We start from the raw sequence: 6,106 nt of genomic DNA on the forward strand, positions 1-6,106 counted from the left end.
TAGTGTTAACTCTGTTAATGTAGTGCTCTTTCTAATCGGAGTAAGAATAAACTCAGCAAGAATCCTGCTAAGTCAGTTTAGAGAAAATTCCCCACCCTTGATATCTGATCAGACCCTGGCCTGCCTTCAGCAAGAATCCTGTAAGTAGGTTTAGCAACAATTCCCCCACCCTTGATGTCTCCTCTTAGTAATTTTCTATCCACTTGTCCTTATTGTATTTGGAGTTGAGTGCAATCTCTCTCCCCTATTGCAGTAGTCCTGGTTAAAGTCTCTTTTACTGTTTTATCAAGTGTCAGGATAATTATTTCTTTTTAAAAAAACTATTATTTTTATTTTTGGCTGCATTGGGTCTTCGTTGCTGCACACAGGCTTTCTCTAGTTGCAGGGAGTGGCGGCTACTCTTTGTTGCAGTGCGCAGGCTTCTCATTGTGGTGGCTTCCCTTGTCGCGGAGCACGGGCTCTAGGCGCAGGATTCAGTAGTTGTGGCTCGCGGGATCTAGAGCGCAGGCTCAATAGTTGTGGTGCATGGGCGATCTTCCCAGACCAGGTCTCGAAGCCATGTCCTCTGCATTGGCAGGCATATTCTTTTTTTTTTTTTTTTTATAAATTTATTTATTTATTTTTGGCTATGTTGGGTCTTTGTTGCTGCGTGCAGGCTTTCTCTAGTTGCAGTGAGTGGGGGCTATTCTTCATTGCAGTGTGCAGGCTTCTCATTGCGGTGGCTTCTCTTGTTGCAGAGCATGGGCTCTAGAGCACAGGCTCAGTAGTTGTGGCGCACGGGCTTAGTTGCTCCACAGCATGTGGGATCTTCCCAGACCAGGGCTTGAACCCGTGTCCCCTGCATTGCCACGCAGATTCCTAACCACTGCGCCACCAGGGGAGACCTGGCAGGCGTATTCTTAACCACTGCGCCACCAGGGAAGCCCAGGATAATTATTTCTTAACACTGAACATGCTGTCTATGGAAGGTTAAATTCAGAAGTGCCCCTTCTCCAGGGAGTAGCATCTGTCTAAATCTGGAGAGAAAGTTTTCCATGTCATCTAACCAGGGATTTATGCCCCTGAAGCCACTTGAGGTTTCAGGCAGGAGAGTGAGCATTCTTAATCCTGCCTTCTCACAAGACTGGTGGCACTCAACTGAGATGAAAGGATGGTGGGCAATGATGAGTAAACCTGGGAGTGGGGTTTCTACTGAAAGTTCGGATCACCTTCTGAGTTACCAAAATAATACTCTTCCCTTTAAAACTCTATCTACAGGGGTGACCTTAGAATCTTGGATATATTTCCATTAATTTTACTTAGCTTTCTTTTTTTTTTTTTTTATTACTTAGCTTTCTTAAAAGCACTGAGAACTGACACCTCCTACACACACGCAGCTTACTGTCTATGTTAATATGACAACTATTAACACTCTTGCCTGGAAGTTAAAAATGCAAATAAATCCATTGTTCATTTTAAGAACTTCCTAAAAGAACCATCAGCTTTTCAATAGGAAGTATCACTTGACAATTCTGTACACTCCAAGACTCTTAGAACCGCTGGCCTCAAAATCCTTGCTGTGCCCTCCAGTCCTAAACTATTATATCATGACCCTTGCCCAATTCTAATCAAATCCTGCGCCCCCCGCACCTGCACTGAAAGATTCCCGCCCCCACCCCCACCCCGCCTCCAACCAATCTTCAAATTCTCAATAAATACTACTACTTTGTCCTGCCACCTGTCGGCCACTATTACAACTCTGTCAAGATACTAGTCTTCCTTACTGCAGTAAGAATAAACTCACTTTTGTCTTATCAATAGGTTGTTTTGTTGATAGCTTGGAGAGCTAAATTTGACAGCACAGAATAAAAAAAAAGGTTAATTAGTCTGATTTACTTATTTCCAATAGAAGTGTCAAGGGAAGCCTGCAAGTACAACCCTTTATAACTGAATATTGAAGAAATGGGAATTTACATTCAGACCTACAGAGAAAATCTTCCACTTTTATCTTCAACTTCCAGGTATGGAGTCGAACAAAGACTGGGGTTTGGGGTAATTTGTCTGTGCCTGACACAGTGGGTTATCTCATTTAATTCTTATAAGAGAAGCACTTTTATTATCCCCATTTTAGAGATGATAAAATTGAGGCTTAGAGAAATAAAGTTACTTGCCCAAGCTCACACAGCTAGTAAGTGCCATTAGAAGGCTATGAACCCAGCATTCTGACTCAAGTGTACTCTTACTATACTCACTATACTTTTCATGAGAGTTCAGTAATCCATAAGGGACGAAAAACACATAAATGAGTTTAATACCACGATATTGGCTTTAGAAGAGGAATTGACGTGGTGCTAAGATAGAAGAGAATTAATTTTTCCTAGGGGCAAGAAGGAAGGTTTCATAGAAGAGGTGTTAAAGAAAAAATTATTCTGAAGCCTGTTAAATGGTAAGGAAGACTATTCAGAACTGTTACAATAGGAACATTAAAACAGGGGAGAGAGATTGTGCTCAGCTCCAAATACAATAAGGACAAGTAGGAATTTATAGCCATTAAGCAGAGTGAGGGGGTCAGTAGATGAAAAATTACCAAGAGGACACACCAAGGGTAGTGGGGATTCTTGCTAAACTGACTAAATAGGATTTTTGCTGAGGGCAAGCTAGGGATGGATCAGATATCAGGGGTAGGGGATTCCCTCTAAATTGACTTAGGATTTTGCTAAAACTGGACTTGGCAAGGATTAGACACAGAAGCCAATGTTGAGACCAAGTTGAGAAAAGTGCTCAGAGGCACCTAACTGGAGTTTGGTCAAAGAGACAGTCTTTGTCAGATGCTTGATTATTTGAATAACAAACGTGGCAGGCAGAAAAAGTGATAGGAGAGAAATCTGAGATGGAAGGAGGGAGTGGTCATCTTCAGTGGTGCAGTCCTGTAGAATTCTCTGCGATGATGGAAATGTTCACTACTTCACTATCTGATCCAGTAGCCACTTGCCACGTGTGGTATTGAACACTTGAAATGTGGCTATTACAACTGGAAACTGGATTTTTTCTTTTAATGTAAGTTTAACTAGGTCTTACGTGATCATTGTCCTGGCTAGTGCAGATCTGCAGCATCTGGGTGGCAGGGGTGTGGACTTTGGGAAGGAGAAGGTGCCCAAGTAGCTGCTGCTACTTTCACCTTTGCCCTCAGCTCCAGCCCTGCCCAGTCCTGTACAGTAGCAATGGCTCCTCTGGCCTTTGGACTCTCGACTCCATGGAAAAGGAAGGTGAGAGGAATTTTTATCACTAAAGCTTGCTGTCTCTGTAACCATTTAGAGACTCTGCAATTTGACGACTTGCAAAGCAGAGATAGCTTGTATGCCCAGGTTTGAGAAAGAGAAGGAATGAGTAATCAATTGGAAGAAGGAGACTATTAATTAGGTCAAGTATGGTATTTTATAAACTTCAGGAGAACGAGGAACCAGGGACTCCCCTGGTGGTGCAGCCTGGGTTTGATCCCTGGTCAGGGAACTAGATCCCACATGCATGCTGCAACTAAGAGTTTGCCTGTCACAACTAAGGAGCCCACATGCCGCAACTAAGACCCGGCGCAAACAGATAAATAAATAAAATTTTTTAAAAAAAAGAGAGAGACAGAAACAGGAGCCAGGTATGCCTCAAATTAACCATGCGTTTCTAAAATGTTCTCTGGCAAATCAAATCACCTACTAAGCACTTCAGGGGGTGTTAATATTTAAAGTGCTTTGGAATGTCCTGTTAAAAATTTGGCAATAAAGATGTTAAAAAAAAATTGGGGAGAGATATATTTGTTTTTTAAAATTACATTAAATAAACTAAAAAAAATTCTATAATCCCACCCATGTTTTTAAGGACTGCCATCGTAGAGAAAAATGTGTGTGTTGCACACCCTTCCTTTAATTAGCTGATTCAAATTGATTTCACGGGAACTATTGTCACAATTCGGTAAATTTTAAGTAATTTGTGGACAAGTAATTTCTGACTTGTCTGACAGAGGCTTGATGTGTTTTCCCTCCTTTCCTTGTGGAAAAAAAATCAGTTTTACCTCTGCTTGCAATTCCTTTCATATATATTTTTTAAGTATTTATTTATTTATTTATTTGGTTGCATTTGGGTCTTAGTTGCGGCGCACGGGCTCTTCGTTGTGGCGTGTGGGCTTCTCTCTAGTTGTGGCGTGCAGGCTTAGTTGCCCAGCATGTGTGGGATCTTAGTTCCCCGACCAGGGATCGAACCTGCATCCCCTGCAGTGGAAGGCAGATTCTTAACCACTGGACCATCAGGGAAGTCCCTCCTTTCAATACTCTAATGGAAGAAATTTTCACATATTGTGGTATGGGGAAATCATTCTGGCTTGTAGATGATTGAACTTGAATTTTATGCTAACTACAACAGCCTGTTTGTGGCCTATCGAACATATATTATACATCTGTTTTAGTCATCAAAGAAAAGGTTATATTGACCAGAAGTAAAAAATGTCCATGTTAAAAATAAAAAGTACACGCCTCCCTTCCTGGGACACCAATGCTGGTACTCCTTTGATAAGACTCCCTTCCCAGGTGTCAAGGCCATACTGCTTGCTGTGTATGTGCTGATCTGGTGTTTTTTTTTTTTTTTAAACCTTGAAGGAATGTATTCCTGACTTTTTTGATGTTCTTTGTTCTGACAAGATATAAAACTGTGTTGAAAACCATGCTTCTCCCGAGCAGTTCCTCAGAGATATCTGAGGGGCTGTGTCTGTCCTATGCTATAGTCCTCAGTTTGGCTGAACTACAACTCCTTTCTATTCCTATTATAGTTTGGTTATTAATTATTTACATCGACAATGCTTGGAGTTCTTGGCAGGATATCAGAAAAACTGGCCTGAGGTCACGTGGATGCTACTTTGTGCTGGTGCTTGGTACCAAGCCCCCTGAGGAGACTCCCACCCTCCACCCCTGCTTCACAGCACTCTTCAGATGCTTTGGTGAGTTTTTCCTGATGTCTGGATATCCTTTCATTAAGTAATGGTCCGTCACTTTTATTTGAGCTGTTATCTTAAGATTCGTAGTCTTAAGGGGGTAACAGTTCATTTTCTAGGTGAAAGTAACCTAGGGAGAATTCCTAGACAAAAGGACCTAGGGGAAAATTCCTAGGCAGGGACCTAGGGAGAATTTCTAGGCAAAGGACCTAGAAAGAACTTTGGAGTGAACTATGTCAGCTGACCTTTTTAAAAAATGTAGCTTAAAATTGGAAAGATGTGTACTTTATAGTAAAATTAAACTTTAAAAAAAAAGTGGGAGGGCTTCCCTGGTGGCGCAGTGGTTGAGAGTCTGCCTGCCAATGCAGGGGACACGGGTTTGTGCCCAGGTCCGGGAAGATCCCACATGCCGCGGAGCGGCTGGGCCCGTGAGCCGTGGCCGCTGAGGCTGCGCGTCCGGAGCCTGTGCTCCGCAACGGGAGAGGCCACAACAGTGAGAGGCCCGCGTACCGAAAAAAAAAAAGTGGGAAACTATGCTTCTAAAACCTATCAGCTCCCAGACAGACAGCGACCCACTGGAACTGTTGGCTTCATGTACAATTACGGAGCCAATACTTGCAAGTACTTATCTAACCCTAAAATGGCCAGGATGGAGCTCTTTTGACATTCCAGAACTGCTTTTTGCATGTGCAGTTAAAGAAATCTGGCTTGATAAAACATCTTTTCAAAATTCTTACCCTGAGAGAACAAAAGTACTCCTAGGAGAAACTTGAAGTTATAACTCTTATCATGTCCTTGAAATGCAAACACAGCCCACATTGCCTGAGACTACAGCCTTGGCTCAATTACTGGAAACTAAAATTGAAAACAAAAGGCAGGTGGGGAGAAAGGGAGGAGAGAGGCCTTTTAAACTCAAGCAAGAAAACTATGAGATCTCTGTGTGTGTCTATCTGTCTGTACGTGTGTCTTGTGTGTGTGTTATAAATATGATGTTTCTACCTTCAGATGATATTATCAAAATTAATTTGTAAAAGAGCTCTATTTAATTGACTTAAAAGTAAGCACTTACAAATCAAATATTTCTACATGTAATGAAAAACTAACCCCAATTTTTAAAGGATCACATGATCTAAGATTAATCTTTAATGAATG

This window comes from Phocoena sinus, chromosome 20 (genome assembly GCF_008692025.1).
Source record: "Phocoena sinus isolate mPhoSin1 chromosome 20, mPhoSin1.pri, whole genome shotgun sequence".
NCBI classification, from domain to species: domain Eukaryota; kingdom Metazoa; phylum Chordata; class Mammalia; order Artiodactyla; family Phocoenidae; genus Phocoena; species Phocoena sinus.